Here is a 22,468-nt window from a genome sequence, read left to right on the forward strand (position 1 = left end):
TTCAAGGGACTCTCAAGAGTCTTCCCCAGCAACACAGTTCAAAAGCATCAATCCTTTGATGCTCAGCCTTCCTTATGGTCCAACTCTCACATCCATATATGACTACTGGAAAAAACCATACCTTTGACTAGACAGAGCTTTGTCAGCAATGTAATGTCTCTACTTTTAATATGCTATTTAGGTTTGTCATAGCTATTCTTCCAAGGATCAAGCATCTTTTAATTTCATGGATGCAGTCACCATCTGCAGTGAGTTTGGAGCCCAAGAAAATAAGTCTTCAGGGTTTTCATTGTTTCCCCAGCTATGTGCCATGAAGAGATGGGACCAGATGCCAAGATTTTAGTTTTTTGAATGTTGAGTTTTCAGACAGCTTTTTCACTCTCCTCTTTCATTTTCATCAAGATGCTCTTCAGTTCCTCTTCGATTTCTGCCATAAGGGTGGTATCATCTGCATATCTGAGGTTACTGATATTTCTCCTGAAATCTTGATTCCAGTCTGTGCTTCAGCTAGTCCGGCATTTTCTACATATAAGATAAATAAGCAGAGTGACAATATACAGCCCTGGTGTACTCCTTTCTCAATTAGGAACCAGTCTGTTCTTCCATGTGCGGTTCTAACTGATGCTTCTTGCCTGCATACAGATTTCTCAGGAGGCCAGAAAGGTAGTCTGGTATTCCTATTTCTTGAAGAATTTTCCACAGTTTGTTGTGAGCCACATAGTCAAAGATTTGAATGTAGACAATGAAGCAGAAGTAGATGTTTTTCTGGAATTTTTTTTGCCTTTTCTATGATCTAATGGAAAGCGGGCAGTTTGATCTCTGGTTCCTCTGCTTTTTCCAAATCCTGGTTGAACATCTGGGATCCTGGTTCTTTGTTCATGCACTGCTGAAGCCTAGCTTGGAGAACTTTGAGCATTACCTTGCTAGCATGTGGAATGAGTGCAATTATGCAGTCGTTCGAACATTCTTTGGCATTGTCTTTCTTTGAGAAGGAATGAAAACTGAACTTTCCCAGTCCTGTAGCTACTGCTGAGTTTTCCAAATGTAATGGTATATCGAGTGCAGCAATTTCACAGCATCATCTTTTAGGATTATAAATAGGTCAACTGAAATTCCATTACCTACACTGGCTTTGTTTGTAGTGATGCTTCCTAAGACCCACTTGACTTCACATTTCAGGATGTCTGGCTCTAGATGAGTGATCAAACCATCATGGCTCTCTAGGTCATGAAGATTTTTTTGTAGAGTCCATCTGTGTATACTTGCCACCTCTTCTTAATATCTTCTCCTTCAGTTCAGTTCAGTTCAGTCGCTCAGTCGTGTCTGACTCTTTGCAGCCCCATGGACCGCAGCATACCAGGCCTCCCTGTCCATCACCAACTGCCGCAGTTTACTAAAACAAATATCCACTTAGTGATGCCATCCAACCATCTCATCCTCTATTGTCCCCTTCTCCTCCTGCCTTCAAACTTTCCCAGAATCAGGGTCTTTTCCAATGAATCAGTTCCTCTCATCAGGTGGCCAAAGTATTGGAGTTTCAGCTTCAACATCAGCCCTTCCAATGAATATTCAGGACTGATTTCCTTTAGGATGGACTGGTTGGATCTCCTTGCAGTCCAAGGGACTCTCAAGAGTCTTCTCCAACACCACAGTTCAAAAGCATCAATTCTTCAGTGCTCAGCTTTCTTTATAGTCCAACTCTCACATCCATACATGACTACTGGAAAAACCATAGCTTTGACTAGACAGACCTATTTTGGCAAGGTAATGTCTCTGTTTTTAATAAGCTGTATAGGTTGGTCATATTTTTTTTCTTTCAAGGAGCAAGCATCTTTTAATTTCATGGCTGCAGTCACCATCTACAGTGATTTCGGAGCCCCAAAACAAAGTCTGTCACTGTTTTCATTGTTTCCTCATCTATTTTCCATGAAGTGATAGGACCAGATGCCATGATCTTAGTTTTCTGAATGTTGAATATTAAGCCAACTTTTTCTCTATCCTCTTTCACTTTCAAGAAGCTCTTCAGTTCTTCTTCGCTTTCTGCCATAAGGGTGGTGTCATCTTCATGTCTGAGGTTATTGATATTTCTCCCAGCCAGGCTGTGAAGGCGCAGGAACGGCAGAGAGGAGCTACCCTGTGTCCAGGGTCAGGGACGGCAGCCTAGAGGAGCTACCCTGTGTCCGAGGTCAGGGGCGGCCAGGAGGAGCATCCCAAGGAGCAGTGGCTGCCCAGGCACAGGAAGGCCTAGAGGAGCTATCCCACGTTGAAGGTCAGGAATGGTGGCAATAAGGAGATACCCTTCGTCCAAGGTAAGGAGCAGCAGCTATGCTTTGCTGGAGCAGCTGTGAAGAGATACTCCATGCCCAAGGTAAGAGAAACCCAAGTAAGATGGTAGGTGTTGCAAGAGGGCATCAGAGGGCAGACGCACTGAAACCACACTCACAGAAAACTGATTAATCTAATCACACTAGGACCACAGCCTTGTCTAACTCAATGAAATCAAGCCATGCCTGCGGAGCAACCCAAGACAGGCAGGTCATGGTGGAGAGGTCTGACAGAATGTGGTACACTGGAGAAGGGAATGACAAGCCACTTCAGTATTCTTGCCTTGAGAACCCCATGAACAGTATGAAAAGGCAAATTGATAGGATACCAAAAGAAGAACTCCCCAGGTCATTAGGTGCCCAATATGCTACTGGATTTCAGTGGAGAAATGACTCCAGAAAGAATGAAGGGATGGAGCCAAAGCAAAAACAATACCCAGCTGTGGATGTGACTGGTGATAGAAGTAAGATCCAATGCTGTAAAGAGCACTATTGCATAGGAACCTGGAATGTCAGGTCCATGAATTGAGGCAAATTGGAAGTGGTCAAACAAGAGATGGCAAGGGTGAACGTCGACATTCTAGGAATCAGCGAACTAAAATGGACTGGAATGGGTGAATTTAACTCAGATGACCATTATATCTACTACTGTGGGCAGGAATCCCTCAGAAGAAATGGAGTAGCCATCATGGTCAACAAAAGTCTGAAATGCAGTACTTGGATGCAGTCTCAAAAACGACAGAATGATCTCTGTTCGTCTCCAAAGCAAACCATTCAATATCACAGTTATCCAAGTCTACGCCTCAACCAGAAAAGCTGAAGAAGCTGAAGTTGAATGGTTTTATGAAGACCTACAAGACCTTTTAGGACTAACACCCCAAAAAGATGTCCTTTTCATTATAGGGGACTGTAGGTTGAATGCCCCGACCAAAAGGCAAAGACTGGCTGAATGGATACAAAAACAAGATCCCTATATATGCTGCCTACAAGAGATCCACCTCAAAACAAGGGACACATACAGACTGAAAGTGAAGGGCTGGAAAAAGATATTCTGCGCAAATAGAGACCAAAAGAAAGAAGAAGTAGCAATACTCATATCCGATAAAATAGACTTTAAAACAAAGGCTGTGAAAAGAGACAAAGAAGGCCACTACACAATGATCAAAGGATCAATCCAAGAAGAAGATATAACAATTATAAATATACATGCACCCAACATAGGAGCACTGCAATATGTAAGACAAATGCTAACAAGTATGCAAGGGGAAATTAACAGTAACACAATAATAGTGGGAGACTTTAATACCCCATTCACATCTATGGACAGATCAACTAAACAGAAAATTAACAAAGAAATGCAAACTTTAAATGCTACAATAGACCAGTTAGACCTAATTGATATATATAGACATTTCACCCCAAAACAATGAATTTCACCTTTTTCTCAAGTGCGCACAGAACCTTCTCCAGGATAGATCACATCCTGGGCCTTAAATCTAACCTTGATAAATTCAAAAAAATCGAAATCATTCCAAGCATCTTTTCTGACCATAATGCATTAAGATTAGATGTCAATTACAGGAGAAAAACTATTAAAAATTCCAACATAAGGAGGCTGAAAAAATGCTTCTGAATAACCAACAAATCACAGAAGAAATCATTATAGGGGACTGGAATGCAAAAGTAGGAGAAACACCTGGAGTAATAGGCAAATTTGGCCTTGGAATGCAGAATGAAGCAGGGCAAAGACTTATAGAGTTTTGCCAAGAAAATGCACTGGTCATAGCAAACACCCTCTTCCAACAAGACAAGAGAAGACTCTACACATGGACATCACCAGACGGTCAACAGCAAAATCAGATTGATTATATTCTTTGTAGCCAAAGATGGAGAAGCTCTATACAGTCAACAAAAACAAGACTGGGAGCTGACTGTGGCTCAAATCATGAACTCCTTATTACCAAATTCAGACTCAAATTAAAGAAAGTAGGGAAAACCGCTAGACGATTCAGGTATGACCTAAATCAAATCCCTTATGATTATACAGTGGAAGTGAGAAATAGATTTAAGGGCCTAGATCTGATAATTAGAGTGCCTGATGAATTATGGACTGAGGTTCGTGACATTGTACAGGAGACAGGGATCAAGACCATCCCCATGGAAAATAAATGCAAAAAAGCAAAATGGCTGTCTGGGGAGGCCTTACAAATAGCTGTGAAAAGGAGAGAGGCAAAAAGCAAAGGAGAAAAGGAAAGATATCAGCATCCGAATGCAGAGTTCCAAAGAATAGCAAGAAGAGATAAGAAAGCCTTCTTCAGCGATCAATGCAAAGAAATAGAGGAAAACAACAGAATGGGAAAGACTAGAGATCTCTTCAAGAAAATTAGGGACACTAAGGGAACATTTCATGCCAAGATGGGCTCGATAAAGGACAGAAATGGTATGGACCAAACAGAAGCAGAAGATATTAAGAAGAGGTGGCAAGAATACACTGAAGAACTGTACAAAAAATATCTTCACGACCCAGAAAATCATGATGATGTGATCACTAATCTAGAGCCAGACATTTTGGAAAGTGAAGTCAAGTGGGCCTTAGAAAGCATCACTACGAACAAAGCTAATGGAGGTGATGGAATTACAGTTGAGCTGTTTCAAACCCTGAAAGATGATGCTTTGAAAGTGCTGCACTCAATATGTCAGCAAATTTGGAAAACTCAGCAATGGCCACAGGACTGGAAAAGGTCAGTTTTCATTCCAATCCCAAAGAAAGGCAAGCCAAAGAATGCTCAAACTACCACACAATTGCACTCATTTCACATGCTAGTAAAGTAATGCTCAAAATTCTCCAAGCCAGGCTTCAGCAATACATGAACCGTGAACTCCCTGATGTTCAAGCTGGTTTTAGAAAAGCCAGAGGAACCAGAGATCAAATTGCCAACATCCGCTGGATCAAGAAAAAAGCAAGAGAGTTCCAGAAAAACACATATTTCTGCTTTATTGACTATGCCAAATCCTTTGACTGCGGATCACAATAAACTGTGGAAAATTCTGAGAGAGATGGGAATATCAGACCACCTAACCTGCCTCTTGAGAAATCTGTATGCAGGTCAGGAAGCAACAGTTAGAACTGGACATGGAACAACAGACTGGTTCCAAATAGGAAAAGGAGTACATCAAGGCTGTATATTGTCACCCTGCTTATTTAACTTCTATGCAGAGTACATCATGAGAAACGCTGGACTGGAAGAAACACAAGCTGGAATCAGGATTGCCAGGAGAAATATCAATAACCTCAGATATTGAGGATGACACCACCTTTATGGCAGAAAGTGAAGAGCAGCTAAAAAGACTCTTGATGAAAGTGAAAGAGGAGAGCGAAAAAGTTGGCTTAAAGCTCAACATTCAGAAAATGAAGATCATGGCATCTGGTCCCATCACTTCATGGGAAATAGATTGAGAAACAGTGGAAACAGTGTCAGATTTATTTTTTTTTGGGGGGGGGGGGGGCGCTCCCGAATCACTGCAGATGGTGATTGCAGCCATGAAATTAAAAGAGGCTTACTCCTTGGAAGAAAAGTTATGACCAACCTAGATAGTATATTCAAAAACAGAGACATTCCTTTGCCGACTAAGGTCCGTCTAGTCAAGGCTATGGTTTTTCCAGTAGTCATGTATGGATGTGAGAGTTGGACTGTGAAGAAGGCTGAGCGCCGAACAATTGATGCTTTTGAACTGTGGTGTTGGAGAAGACTCTTGAGAGTCCCTTGGACTGCAAGGAGATCCAACCAGTCCATTCTGAAGGAGATTAGCCCTGGGATTTCTTTGGAGGGAATGATGCTAAAGGTGAAGCTCCAGTACTTTGGCCACCTCATGCAAAGAGTTGACTCATTGGAAAAGACTTTGATGCTGGGAGGGATTGGAGGCAGGAGGACAAGGGGACGACAGAGGATGAGATGGCTGGATGGCATCATTGACTCGATGGTCGTGAGTCTGAGTGAACTCAGGGAGATGGTGATGGACAGGGAGGCCTGGCGTGCTGTGATTCATAGGGTCGCAAAGAGTCGGACATGACTGAGCGACTGAACTGAACTGAATCTTGGTTCCAGTTTGTGCTTCATCCAGTCCAGCATTTTTCATGATGTACTCTGCATATAAGTTAAATAAGCAGGATGACAATATACAGCCTTGACATACTCCTTTCCCAATTTGGAACCAGTCTGTTGTTCCATGTCCAGTTCTAACTGTTGCTTCCTGACCTGCATACAGATTTCTCAGGAGATGGCTCAGGTGGTCTGATATTCCCATCTGTTTAAGAATTTTCCACAGTTTGTTGTGATTCACACAGTCAAATGCTTTGGCATAATCCAAGGCTTTTGGCCAAAGCTTCTATTTGGTCCGTACCTTTTCTGTCCTTTATTATGTCCATCTTTGCATGAAATGTTCCCTTGGTATCTCTAATTTTTTTTAAGAAATCTCTAGTCTTTCCCATTCTATTGTTTTCCTCTATTTCTTTGCATTGTTCACTTAGGAAGGCTTTCTTATCTCTCCTTGCTATTCTTCGGAACTCTGCATTCAGATGGAAATATCTTTCCTTTTCTCCTTTGTCTTTAGCTTCTCTTTTCTCAGCTATTTGTAAGGCCTCCTCAGACAACCATTTTGTCTATTTGCGTTTCTTTTTCTTGGGGATGGTTTTTATCACTGCTTCCTGTACAATGTTACAAACCTAAATAGCTCTTCAGGAATTCTGTATATCAGATCTAATCCCTTGAATCTATTTGCCACTTCTACTGTATAATTGTAAGGGATTTGATTTAAGTCATACCTTAACGGCCTAGTGCTTTTCCCTACTTTCTTCAATTTGGGTCTGAATTTGGAAATAAGGAGTTCATATATGAGCCACAGTCAGCTCCCAGTCTTGTGTTTTCTGACTGTATAGAGCTTCTCCATCTTTGACTGCCCTGAATATAATCTATCTGATTCCGGTATTGACCATCTGGTGACGTCCAAGTTATCTCTTGTGTTGTTGGTTGAGGATGTTTGCTATGACCGGTGTGTTCTCTTGGCAGAACTCTATTAGCCTTTTCCCTGCTTCATTCTGTACTCCAAGACCAAACTTGCCTGTTACTCCAGGTGTCTCTTGACCTCCTTCTTTTGCATTCCAGCCCTTTTTGATGAAAAGGACATCTGTTTTTAGTGTTAATTCTGGAAGGTTTTGTAGGTCTTCATAGAACAGTTCAACTTTAGCTGCTTTGGCATTAGTGTTTGAAGCATATACTTGAGCATATACTGTGATATTGTATGGTTTGCCTTGGAAATGAACAGAAATCATTCTGTCATTTTTTAGATTGAACCCAAGCACTGCATTTTGGACTCTTTTGTTGACTATGAAGGCTACTCCATTTCTTCTGAGGGATTCTTCCCACAGTAGTAGATATAATGGTCATCTGAATTAAATTCCCCCTTTCCAGTCCATTTAATTCACTAACTCTTAAAATGCTGATGTTCACTCTTGCCATCTCCTGCTTGATTACAACCAATTTACCTGGATTCATGGACCTAACATTCCAGGCTTCTATGCTATATCATTCTTTATCAGTTTAGTCACTCAGTCGTGTCCGACTCTTTGAGACCCCATGAATCGCAGCACACCAGGCCTCCCTGTCCATCACCAACTCCTGCAGTTCACTCAGACTCACATCCATTGAGTCAGTGATGCCATCCAGCCATCTCATCCTCTGTCGTCCCCTTCTCCGCCTGCCCCCAATCCCTCCCAGCATCAAAGTCTTTTCCAATGAGTCAACTCTTTGCATGAGGTGGCCAAAGTACTGGAGTTTCAGCTTCAGCATCATTCCCTCCAAAGAAATCCCAGGGCTAATCTCCTTCAGAATGGACTGGTTGGATCTCCTTGCAGTCCAAGGGACTCTCAAGAGTCTTCTCCAACACCACAGTTCAAAAGCATCAGTTGTTCGGCACTCAGCCTTCTTCACAGTCCAACTCTCACATCCATACATGACTACTGGAAAAACCATAGCCTTGACTAGACGGACCTTAATTAGCAAAATAATGTCTCTGCTTTTGTTCTTTTCTTTTTTTTTATTTTAAATTTTTATTTTTACTTTATTTTGCTTTACAATACTGTATTGGTTTTGCCATACATTGACATGAGTCCACCACGGGTGTACATAAGTTCCCAATCCTGAACCCCCCTCCCACCTCCCACCCTATATCATCATGATTTGGGAAAATGGCATTGAAACATGTACACTATCATGTAAGAAATGAATCACCAGTCTATGTTCGATACAGGATACAGGATGCTGGGGGCTGGTGCACAGTGATGATCCAGAGAGATGTCTCTGCTTTTGAATATGCTATCTAGGTTGGTCATAACTTTTATTCCAAGGAGTAAGCCTCTTTTAATTTCATGGCTGCAGTCACCATCTGCAGTGATTTTGGAGCCCAAAAAAATAAAGTCTGATCTGTGTCCACTGTTTCCCCACCTATTTCCCATGAAGGGATGGGACCAGATGCCATGATCTTCATTTTCTGAATGTTGAGTTTTAAGCCAACTTTTTCACTCTTCTCTTTCACTTTCATCAAGAGGCTTTTTAGTTCCTCTTCGCTTTCTGCCATAAAGGTGGTGTCATCTGCATATCTGAGGTTATTGATATTTCTCCCGGCAATCCTGATTCCAGCTTGTGTTTCTTCCAGTCCAGCATTTCTCATGATGTACTCTGCATAGAAGTTAAATAAGCAGGGTGACAATATATAGCCTTGATGTACTCCTTTTCCTATTTGGAACCAGTCTGTTGTTCCATGTCCAATTCTAACTGTTGCTTCCTGACCTGCATACAGATTTCTCAAGAGGCAGGTCAGGTGGTCTGGTATTCCCATCTCTCTCAGAATTTTCCACAGTTTATTGTGATCCACACAGTCAAAGGCTTTGACATAGTCAATAAAGCAAAAATAGATGTTTTTCTGGAACTCTCTTGCTTTTTCGATGATCCAGTGAATGTTGGCAATTTGATCTCTGGTTCCTCTGCCTTTTCTAAAACCAGCTTGAACATCAGGGAGTTCACGGTTCTTGCATTGCTGAAGCCTGGCTTGGAGAATTTTGAGCATTACTTTACTAGCATGTGAAATGAGTGCAATTGTGTGGTAGTTTGAGCATTCTTTGGCATTGCCTTTCTTTCGGATTCGAATGAAAATTGACGTTTTCCAGTCCTGTGGCCACTGCTGAGTTTCTCCAGCAGACACATGCACAATTGGGTATTATTTCCACTTTGGCTCAGGATCTTCATTCCTTCTAGAGCTATATCTTCACTTTTCACCAGTAGCATATTAGACACCCACCAACCTGGGGAATTCATCTTTCAGTGTCATATTTTTTTGCCTTTTCATACTGTTCATGGGGTTCTCAAAGCAAGAATGCTAAAATGGTTTGCCATTCCCTTCTCCAGTGGAGCACATTTTGTCAGCACTCTCCACCATGACCCATCTGTTTTGGGTGGCTCTACACATCATGACTCAAAGTTTCATTGAGCTCATAGTTTCATATGAACAGTTATGAGCCAACAAATTTGACAACTTAGAAGAAATGGACTAGTTTCCAGAAACATATGGTCTACTAACACTGTGTCAAGAAGAAACAGATCATTGGAACAGATCAATCACTGGAAGTCAGAAAGGGTCTATAAAAAATAACAGAACCAACACAAACAAATAAACACAAACAAACACACAAAAAATAAAACAGACAGCAGAAAACCTCCTTGCAAACAAAAAACAAAGTCCAGTATCAGATTGCTTTACTGGGGAGTTCTACCACAAAATGAAGAACTTGGTTCTTCTCAAATTATTCTAAAACACTGAAGATGAGGGAACTCTCTCAAATTTATTTTGTTGGGCCAGCATCATCTTGACACTGAAACCATACAAAGGCACTACCAAAACATAAAATTACTGGCCAATATTTTTGATGAATACAGATACAAACATTCTCAACTAAATTTTAGCAAATCAAATCCAAAAAAACAGAAAAAAAATCATATATTATGATCAAGTTGGATTCATTCCAGAATTGCCAGAATGATTCAACATCAATCAAGGTAATACATCATGTGTAACAAAAGGAAAGACAAAAATATCTCAATAGACACAGAAAGAGCATTTGGAAAATTTAGCATCCATTTATGATAAAATGTCTCAACAAAGTGAGTACAGAGGGAACCTATCTCAACATAATAAAAGTCATTAAAGACAAACCCACAGCTAACATAATACTCAATAGTGAAAAGCTGAAAGCCTTCCCACTAAACTCAGGAACAGGAAAAGGAAGCCTATTCTCACTATTTCTATTTAACATAATATTGGAAGTCCTAGTCACAGCAATCAGACAAGAAAATGAAATTAAATTTATCCAGATTGGAAAAGGGTCACTATTTGCAGAAGACATGATGCTCTCTATAGAGAATACTAAAGTCTCCACACAAAAAAAACTATTAAAACTAATAAATGAACTCAGTGAGGTAGAAAGATAAAAAAATAATATACAAAAATCTGTTACATTTCTTTAGGTTAACAATGAAATATCAGAAAGAGAAAGCAAAAAAAAAAAAAAAAAAAAAAAAAAAATTGTGTTTAAAATCATGTCCAAAAAAACCACACAAATATCTACAGGAACACACTTATCCAAGGAGGTTAAAGACCTTTATGTTGAAACTACAAAAACTTGATGAAGGAACTTGAAGATGATTCAAAGAAATAGAAAGATGTCTCTTGCTCTTAGATTATGAGTTAATATTGTTAAAATAACCATGCTACCCAAAGCAATATATATATATATATATATATATATATATATATATATATATATATATATTGCAATCAGTATTAAAATTCCATGACATTTTTCACAGATCTAGAACAAATAATCCTAAAATTTATATAGAACCACAAAAGACCCAGACATGCTAAAGCAATCCTGAGGAAAAGAACAAAGCTGAAGGTATAACTTTCCAAAATTTCAGACTATAATACAAAGCTAAAGTGGACTAAACAGTATGTTATTGGCACAAAAATAGACATATAAAGCAATGGTGCAGAATAGAGAACCCAGAAATAAACCCACACACTTAGAGTCAATTAATCTATGACAAAGGAAACAAGAATATATAATGGAGAAAAGATCACCTCTTTAGTGGGCAGGGAAAGCTAGACAACCACATGTAGATCAACTAAGTTAGAATACAACCTCGCATTATATACAAAAATAAAAATTGTGTGAAAGTGAAGTCACTCAGTCGTGTCCGACTCTTTGCGACCCCAGGGACTGTAGCTATCAGGCTCCTCTGTCCATGGGATTTTCCAGGCAAGAGTGCTGGAGTGGATCTTCCTGACCCAGGAATTGAACCCGGGTCTCCCGCATCGCAGGCAGACACTTTACTGTGGGAGCCATATAAGAAATGTGCATGCATGCTCAGTCACTCGCTCATGTCCACCTCTTTGTGACTCCATGGACTGTAGCTTTCTAGGCTCCTCCATCCATGGTATTCTCTAGACAAGAATGCTGGAGTGAATTGCCATTTCTTACTCCAAGGGATCATTCTCTGACATTTCTTACTCCAGGGAAAATATTTTCTGACATAAGTTGCAGCAATATTTTCTTAGATCAATCTCCCAAGGCAAAATAAATGAAAGTAGAAATAAACAAATGGGAACCAATCCAAAAATTCTTCATAGCAAAGGAAATCATCACCAAAACAAAAAGACAGCCTACTGAGTGGGAGAAAAAGTTTGCAAATGATATAACAGATAAGCAATTATATTCAAATTATGCAAACAGCTCATCCAACTCAATACCAAAATAATGCCAAACTATTCATTCAAAACTGAGCAGAAGATCTAAATGTACCTTTTTTTCCAGAAAGATATGCAGATGACCAATAGGCACATGAAAAGAGGTTCAACATCACAAATTGTTAGAGAAATGCAAGTCAAAACCACAAACTAGGATTATAGGAATTTTTGCTGAAAGTTTTCACTTTCATCTCAGATTAAAAGGATTTGTTAACAAAATAAGCCACTCATTATACACAAATAAATAATACCAGTATTTATTAGAGAATTATCTAGCTTACTTTCAATATACTAACATTAAAGGAAAAGAGAAATAGAAACAGTAGAGGCAGTATCACCAAGTTAGGTTTTAACCGACACTCAGACTTAAACAGCACTGGAAAACCCATGACACAGCACATCTGAAGTCCCAGTTGGGGAAAGGTCCTGGGCAGCAAGTCCACTCTACTTCATAATCCCAGGATGCAAACTAGTATCATCATCAATCTATGAGTAAACTGCAGCAGTTCTGGTTTCATGTTAATGTTTGTCTTATAAAACTTGGAATGTTGTTAAGCCTGGGACTTGGTTGGCCAGGATCCCTCCAGGGGCTCAACAATGTCAAGGTTAGTCTCTTATCTTATCTATGGTAAAGCAAGTCTTGCACTCACAGCAGGCAGGGCACTCACAATCAAAGCAGTGTCCAGGCAGGTTAGAAGCAAGGCCAGACGTCTGCTCTGCTTTGACTCCGAAGCCTAAACAAAACTATTTACTTAATTTCCCTAACAGGGATTAGCAGATATAAACTACTATGCATAAAATAGATACAAAGATTTACTGTATAGAAGAGGGAATTATATTCAATATCTTGTAATGATATAGTGGAATATAATCAGAAAAAATAACTGAATCATTATGCTGTACAATATAATAAATAAACTAAGGATCAATTTAAAAAATTGAGTCTCAGATAACAGTAAGATCAAAGTTTATAAATATCTACAGATCCAAATATCCTGCCATAATCAAGTCTGCAGGCTTTCTTATGGCTGAGTAGTATGCCATTGTATAAATATATACCCACATCTTTATCCATTCATCTATGCATTGAGACTTAAATTGTTTCCATATCTTTGATACTGCAAATAATGCTGCAATGAACATAGGGATGCATATATATTTTTGATTTAATATTTCCATGGTCTTTGGATAAATATCCAGAAACTATGCAGGGTCACACAGTAGTTTTATTCTTAATTTTTTGAGAAATCTCCATACTGTTTGGTAGAATAGCTGTATAAATTTACAATCACACTACTGTCTACCACTGTTTGCATTTGATGACATTATAGATGAACCTTGAGGGTATTATGCTAAGTGAAATAAGCCAGATGGAAAAACACAAATAAGTATGATTTCACTTATAGTGGAATACAAAACATAACAAAAGCAATGAACAAGCAAAATTAAACAAAACTCAGATGAAGAAAACAGTTTAGTGGTTACCAGAAGGAAAAGGAGACAGGTAAGGTGGTCATCTCTTTAAGAATTTTCCCATCCCTTTAAGACTGTGTGATCTACACAGTCAAAGACTTTGACATAGTCAATAGAGCAGAAGTAAATGTTTTTCTGGAACTTTTTTGCTTTTTCTATGACGACCTTACCTGCCTCCTGATAAATCTGTATGCAGGTCAAGAAGCAACAGTTAGAATCGGACATGAACAATGGACTGGTTCCAAATTAGGAAAGGAGTCTGTCAAGGCTGTATGTGTCACCCTGCTTATTTAACTTATATGCATGCAGAGTACATGATGAAAAATGCCAAGCTGGATGAAGCATGAGCTGGAATCAAGATTGCTGGGAGAAATATCATTAACCTCAGATATGCAGATGACACCATTCTTATGGCAGAAAGCAAAGAGGAATTAAAGGGCCTCTTGATGAAAGTGAAAGGGGAGAGTGAAAAAGCTGTCTTAAAACTCAACATTCAAAAAACTAACATCATGGCATCCGGCCCTATCACTTCACCGCAAATAGATGCAGAAACAATGGAAACAGTAACAGACTTTTATTGGGCTTCAAAAATCACTGCAGATGATGACTGCAGCCATGAAATTAAAAGGTGCTTGCTCCTTGGAAGAAAAGTTATGACCAATCTAGACAGCATATTAAAAAGCAGAGACATTAGTTTGCCAACAAAGGTCCATCTAGACAAGGCTATGGTTTTTCCTGTAGTCATATATGGATGTGAGAGTTGGACCATAAAGAAAGATGAGTATTGACGAATTAACAGTTTTGACCTGTGGCATCGGAGAATACTCTTGAGAGTTCCTTGGACTGCAAGGAGACCAAGCCAGTCAACCTAAAGGAAATCAGTCTTGAGTATTCATTGAAAAGACTGACGCTGAAGCTGAAACTCCAATACTTTGGCCACATGATGCAAAGAATTGACTCATTAGAAAAGACCTTGATGTTGGGAAAGATTGAAGGCAGGAGGAGAAGGGAATGACAGTGGTTGGATGGCATCACCGACTTGATGGACATGAGCTTGAGGAAGTTTTGGGAGATGATGATGGACAGGGAAGCCTGGCGTGTTGCAGTCCATGGGGTCACAAAGAGTCAGACGTGACTGAGCAACAGAACTGAACTGAACTGAGAGGGAAGGGGGTGAGGGAAATTCATGAAAGGGTTCAAGATTATGGTGATGGATGGCAGACACTCTTGTGATGATGATCACTCTGGTGTATACAGATGTTGAACTCAGTGATGTATGCTTGAACAGTATATAATAATACTTTAACATTCTGCAATCTTAAGTAGCCTCAGTTGTCTGCCATCCTATTTAAAATTACTACAGTCCCTTTCCAAGTTTATTTTTCTCCGTGGGCTGTATCACCTCCCTCCCCTTCATTTTTTATTGAACTGAAATATGTAAAATACAAAATGTACTACTTAACCATTTTTTAAATGTATACTTTAGTGATATTAAGTACATTCACATTGTTGTGCAGTGAATACCACCTTCCATCCTAATGGGCTTTGTGTCACTTTTTAACCACTATAAAATGTGATAAATTTATCTTATTTGTTATTTTTTATTTCCCTTAAACAGTTAAACTACATGAGTATGGGCTTGCTTTTCCCCTGGCTTGTTCAGTGTGCTGTATACAGGGTGTAGACAGTGCCTGGCAGGTATTAAGGAAATAACACCTGGATAAATTAATGAGTTAACGAATGGGTGAGCATGTGAATTATGTTAAATTTTTATATTCTTATGGATATTTTTGTTAACCACAAGATTATGATGAATTAACAATTTAAAGATTTAGGAGCAGACAGATATTCTGCATAATTAAATTTTTGTGTTTGGAAAGGAAGCAAACATTATAATCTTTTATACTAGTATTTTTAACAAGAATTTGGTTATCAGAATGAAAGTCTTGTTACTTCGATTTACTATGTAAAGTTAAATAATTTACTTATTTAATTTATTAGATTTGTAAGAGCTGTTTAAGTAATTGGGCAAGATCTATTTGAAGAAAATTGATGTGCTTAAGGAGAAACTAAAGTACATTAAACTTGTAAATGCGATTTGAAATGTTGAAGACAGTTAACTGCCTAAGCAGTTCCAAATATTATTCAAAAATCTCTCAAAAATGCTTGTTAAAATTTAGTAGTCTTACAAGTAAGACTTAAAAGATCATGAAGTGAACTTAATTGTTTAGGAAGAATCAATGTTTTTAAATTGGAAAGTTAATAGATTGATTATACACATGGTAAATTTCTGAAGTTTCTTTTCTACATATAAATCTATTTGTTAGGACACCATAACAACTCAAATCAACTGTACCAAATATACTACTTTGAATTATGCTTTTCAAGGAAAAGTGTAAATTTTTCCATTAAACTCTGTATGTTCAGGGAATATCTATTTGGAAGATTTCTTTCTTTAGATAAAACCACCATCTATTGTAGTAAAAAGAAGACTATTTATAATATTTTCTGTCTATCTACCCTAGTTCAGCAATTCATCATATTGTTACTGAATACAATAAAACAAGGAAACCTTATTTAAAATAAAAACTATCAAAATTTCAATAAACAGAAATCATCAGCCATGCTAAATATCATTTAACAAAGCTCTGCATTCTTCTTAAATTACCCGTTATTCTTTTCACGACTTTTTAAAAAGTTTTGAAGAGTAGGTAGATTGCAATAAATAAAATAAAATGTATTGCAATAGAAATAAGACCATGCTAAATAATATCTTTACTATGCTGAAAATAAAGTTGAGTGAGTTGAGTGAAGTCACTCAGTCGTGTCCGACTCTTTGTGACTCCATGGACGGTAGCCTACCAGGCTCCTCTTTCCATAGGATTTTCCAGGCAAGAGTACTAGAGTCGGTTGCCGTTTCCTTCTCCAGATCTTCCCAACCCAGGGATCAAACCCAGGTCTCCCACATTGTAGGCAGACACTTTACCATCTGAGCCACCAGGGAAGCACTATTAAATGTTTCCCAAATTTATACTTTGCCAATAAACTCACGTTTAGTTCATCTTTGCATTTTTCAATATGTAAACTATAGGAAGATAATTACTACACAAGCTTATCATAATTCTAAGCTTGGAGGGAAGTTCAAGAGAGAGGAGACATGAATTCCTATGGCTGATTCATGTTGACATTTGGCAGAAACTAACACAATTCTGTAAAGCAATTATCCTTAATTAAAAGCTAAATAAATTTAAAATTAAAAGAGAAGCTTATCATAATTCCAGAGAAATAATAAATTATTATAGAAATAGTATAAATTGAATTTGGCACTGATTTAAGATATACAAACCTTCAGAAACTATCTTAAGTGCTGAAGGAAAATAATTGTGTGAGCCACAGGCAATCTAGTTCTTCATTAACCTGAGTTATTGCATGACTTATATTCTTAATATTATTCTTTTTACTATTTTTCTCTTGGAATAAAAAAAAAAAATACCCAGAATTTCAGAGGTGATTGCTTTGCCTTACTTGATATTTGTAAGAACACAGATAGAATATTGTGCTCAGTTTGAGAACATTGAAAATCTAGAGAATGCCCTCTGTTTTCATTCATTCATTCACTCATGGGTACATCAAGCACTTACTGAACATTTACATGGTCCAGGAAACATAAAAGGTAAGTTAAAGTGGGGGACATCCTTTCTTAGGGGTTTGAAGTCTATTCAAGGCAACTTTGGAAATCTTGCTCATTTTCCCCTGGGATGACTTCTAGATTTAAGATTAGTAACGGTATTATCAAAGTTTATGTAATCATGAAATGGAACAAACTACCTGCAGAATCTTTAAGAGAAAGCCATCACCTACAGAGTGTGCTTAACTGCACAATTCCCAAAGAGCTATATTTAACTCCACAGGCTTGCAGTTGTTACATGTTATAAACTTTTGCTCCCTCAGCCAGAACTAGTGTTTGCAAGAAAAATTACAAAAATAAGCTCTCTACATAGCACATTAGCTAGATATTGATAAAATTTTAAAGAATATGTTATACAAGCTAGCTGATTTACATTGGTAGTATTCTGCCAAAAAAAAAAGAAAAAAAAATGAAAGGGCACATATACTATTTCTGGACCAGACCTTACTTGATACTTCATTATGGGGTCAAAATTTTAGATCACTAAAATACAGAGACAAAAAGTAAATGTTTTAACCCTTTATGGTCCTATTGAAAAAAAAAAAAAGTATTTTCAGTAATTCTAATCCTAACTAAGAACTAGATGTTCTGGACAAAAATAACATAAAACAAAATAAAATCCATTTGAATGCATAGGAAAGCTTACAAATAGCAAGTATTTGTAAGACCTAGGTCCTAAGCAGAATGGAAGTTCAGAGGGTTAGCACAGTATTCGTCAATTCCAAGAGTAACAATGTGAGTGGCAAAATGAGACTGAACATGAAGCTCCAGTTCAAAATAAAAAAAAGAAAGTGGGTTCTAGAGACTACAAAGCAAGAAGAAGTCTCGCAAACGTTAGAGGTTTTATGCTATGGCCCTGGAGGCTTCTACCCTAGAAATCAAGGGTGAATAAGAAGAAAGGCTCAAAATTACTCCCTGAGTAGGTTAAGATGACCTGGGGTTTCTAGCACCTTAGTAGAAGAAAAATCATCTAGAGATTCAAATTACCTATACTTTTCCATTAAAAAGTCTGATATTAAAAGGAAAGTCGCCAGGTATTACAGAATCAAAAGAGAAAAAATGAATCAAAATATGTCAGGAAAAAAATCCAAACTGAAGTATGAGAGACAAAATGACAGGAAATACATAAAGGAGCACAAGAAACATGTGGCATGGTAAAAGCGTCCATCATATGTGAAACTGGAGTCTCAGAAAGAGGAGAGAGGCCATGGGGTAGCAGTAATGTGTGAAGCAAGAATGCCTGAGACTTTTGCCCAGATTGGTTCTCATGATGAGGATCCGAGAAAAATCTCCTGTGGCTTAGACAGAAAGAAGGAAAAGGTAATCCTCTTGAAAACCACGGAATGCCTTCTCCATAACCTACTCTCTAGAGGAAAAAATCCTCAGCAGAGCTTCATCTCAAGTGAGGGAAGGACACTTATACTTCACTGTAGTCCCCTCTATAATTTCTGTCTCATATACAGAAGAAATCTCTTGGAAAGGTGACCTTCCAAGGACACAGATCCACACAAAGACTTAGATTTAATTTTAGAATTACAGAATACCTCCCCTCCCTTCCCCACACCCTGATGGAACATATCATCAAGGTTCCAACTTAGCAACAGTGAATTACGCTGAAAAAGCTGTGAGACACAGACACTCTCTAAAGAGAATGACTTTGGGGAGGCAGTCTCAAGATGGTGGAGGAATAGAATGGGGAGACCACTTTCTCCCCCACAGATTCAGCAAAACATCATTTGAATGTGGAGCAACTTCCACAAAACAACTTCTGAACGTATTCAGAGAACACCAGGCACCCAGAAAGGCAGCCCGATCTCTTCGAAAGGACATAGAACAAAATTTAAAAAGACATAGAACAAAATATAAAAGGTGGAAAACAGGGACAAAGGATTTAAGGATGGGACCTGTTCTGGGGAGGGAGTCGTGAAGGAGGAGAAGCTTCCACACAATATGAAACCCTCTCACAGGCAGTCAGTGGGGATTTCTGGAATCTCAGAAGGAACATAACTGGTGGGGGGAGGAACCCACAGAATACCTGCCTAACCACAATTACCAGTGGAGAAGCAGCTCAGACTCTCACTTCCACCAGCATCAAGAGGGGGCTGGGCAGAGGTGCGGGCTGCATCATTGGTCCTTAGGGAAAGGACCAGGCTTGAATGTCATAAGGACAATCTGAGGGGATTAATGTAACATAGCAAACCAAAGTGTGGGATCACCAGAGAAACAGAAAAAAATAAAGATCTTTCCCATGAAAAGGCTCTATCACTGCACGGTGACCCCTGGCACACTCACAGAACAGAGAATTGCACCCTCAGTTCAGTTCAGTCGCTCAGTCGTGTCCGACTCTTTGCCACCCCATGAATCGCAGCACGCCAGGCCTCCCTGTCCATCACCAACTACCGGAGTTCACTCAGACTCACGTCATCGAGTCAGTGATGCCATCCAGCCATCTCATCCTCTGTCATCCCTTTCTCCTCCTGCCCCCAATTCCTCCCAGCATCAAAGTCTTTTCCAATGAGTCAATTCTTCACATGAGGCGGCCAAAGTACTGGAGTTTCAGCTTTAGCATCAGTCCTTCTACCGGATACCAAAGGAGAGCAAGTCTGCTGCCTTTAATGGCCCTCCCTCCCTGGAGGAAGAGGAGCAGGTGTGGGAAGCCAGAGGTGGAAGGCAAGGGGCCACTGCAATCTCAGCCCCAGAGACCACATCTTCTGCCAAAGTGTGAGCAGGCTCCCAGTTGCTAACCACATCTTCCTGGGATCGTGGATGGTTCACATTGGCCAGGAGTGTCACAACCTGAGATCAGCTTCCACTACACATTTGGACAGTGCCCTCTCAGTGCATTCAGAAAACTGACAGCTGGGACTGGGGAGGTGCATAAGATGCACAGCCCACCTGGAACAGTGAGTTTGTGAAGCACCCAGTTGCCTGAGCAGCTTTGACCTGGAAAGGGCACAAAATGCACAGCCCATCTGGGTCTGTGACCTTGCAGAGCATTCGACAGCCTGAAAGGCTTAGACCTGGGAGGTGCACGAAAAACAGGACCCACTTAGGATAGTGTCCTCATGGAGCACCTGGGAACCTGGGCAGTGTGGATCCAGGAAATACATGCCACCTTGGGCTCTGGCAAATCCAGTGTGGTCCATCCACTAAGAGCACTCCCCATATGTCAGTGGTATTTATTTGCACTGCCCCTCCCTCTCCACAGCACAACAGAGCAAATGAGCCTGAACAAGTGGCCACCTCTACCCCCTCATGTCAGGGTGGAAATTAGACACTGAAAAGACTTGCAAGAAGAAGAAGTCAAAACAAGCAAAGAAGCGGGAACCACCCTAGAAGTGACCAGTGCAACAGTTTAAAACCCTGTAGTGAATGCTGAGACTGCATTTGAGGAGCCACTGTAGACTTTGAGAACAATTACAAGCCACAGTAAGAGACTATCTGACCCTGAACTGACACCACACTGCCCACAGCTCCAGAGAAATTTCTGGATATATTTTTACTTTTATCAATTTTTATTTTTTTTTTTAAATTTAGCTCTTTCTTACTCATTTAACTTTCATTTATATAGCCTACTATTACATTAAAAATTATTTTTAAAAACAAACTCCATATTTTTTTAAATTTATGTGATTGATTTTATTTTGCATTTTTATATTGTATTTTTGAGAGTCTAGTCTCTATTCTAGGTTTTTAATCTTTGTGCCTTTAAGAATCTAATCTTTAGTATCTATTTTCACTTAGGGATTTGATTACTGGCTTGATTGCTCTCTCTCCTTTTGACACTCCCTATTCTCCTCCTGGTCACCTCTATCTCCCTCCTCCCTCTTCTCTTCTCTTCTCTTCTCTATATAAGTCTGTGAATCTCTCTGGGTCTTCCTGACTGTGGAGAGCTGTTTCACTATAAACCTGGGTTTATTATCTTTTGCGCTGTGTGGATGGACAAGTCTTGAGGCTACTGTAAAACAGGGTCCAAAACCTGGAGGCAGAATGCTCAGCTCCAAAACTTCAGACCATCATAGGACTCCTGATCTCAGGGAATATTAATAGACAAGAGCCCATCCAAAAGTCACTATACCTGCACTGAAACCAAGCTTCACCCAAGAGTCAGCAAGTTCCAGTGAAAAACACATCATGCTAATTCTCCCGCAAAACAGGAATGCAACCCTGAGCATTAAAAGATGGGCTTCCCAAAGCCGTGCTAAACCTATGGACACCCCAAAACTCACTGCTGGACACTTCATTGCACTCCAGAGAGAAGATCCAGTTCCATCCACCAGAACACAGACACAAGTTCCCCTAAGCAGGAAACCTTGGCAAGCCACTGGTTCAACTGCACCCACAGAGAGTGGGCTCTAAAATTAATAAGAGCCACAACTCTTCAGCCTACAGAAAGGGGACCTCAAATACAGCAATCTAAACAAAATGAAAAGGCAGAGAATTATCCAGCAGGTGAAGGAACATGATAAAAACCCACCAAATCAAACAAAAGAGGAGGAGATGGGGAGTCTACTTGAAAAAAAATTCAAAATAATGATAATAAAAATGATCCAAAATCTTGAAAACAAAATGGAGTTACAGATAGAGACACAGACTGAGAAGATGCAAGAAATGTTTAAGGACCTAGAAGAAACAAAGAAGAGTCACTCAATAATGAACAGGACAATAACTGAGATTAAAAACACTCTGGAGAGAACCAACAGTAGAATAATTGAGACAAAAGAAAAGATAAGTGAGGTGGGAGACAGAATGGTAGAAATAAGTGAAGCAGAGCAGAAAAAAAAGAAAAAAAGAAAAAGAAATGAGGACAACTGCAGAGACCTTTGGGACAATGTTAAACACCCCAACGTTTGAATCATAAGTGTCCCAGAAGAAGACAAAAAGAAAGGACATGAGTAAATACTTGAAGAGATAATAGTCAAAAACTTCCCTAAAATGGAAAAGGAAATAGCCACCCAAGTCCAAGAAACTCAGAGAGTCTCAAACAGGATAAACCCAAGGTGAAACACCCCCAATATACATAATAATTAAAATAACAAAAATGAAACACAAAGAGTAGGTATTAAAAGCAGCAAGGAGAAAGCAACAAATAACATACAATGTAATCCCCATAAAGATAACAGCT

The sequence above is a fragment of the Budorcas taxicolor genome, chromosome 6, assembly GCF_023091745.1.
Source record: "Budorcas taxicolor isolate Tak-1 chromosome 6, Takin1.1, whole genome shotgun sequence".
NCBI classification, from domain to species: domain Eukaryota; kingdom Metazoa; phylum Chordata; class Mammalia; order Artiodactyla; family Bovidae; genus Budorcas; species Budorcas taxicolor.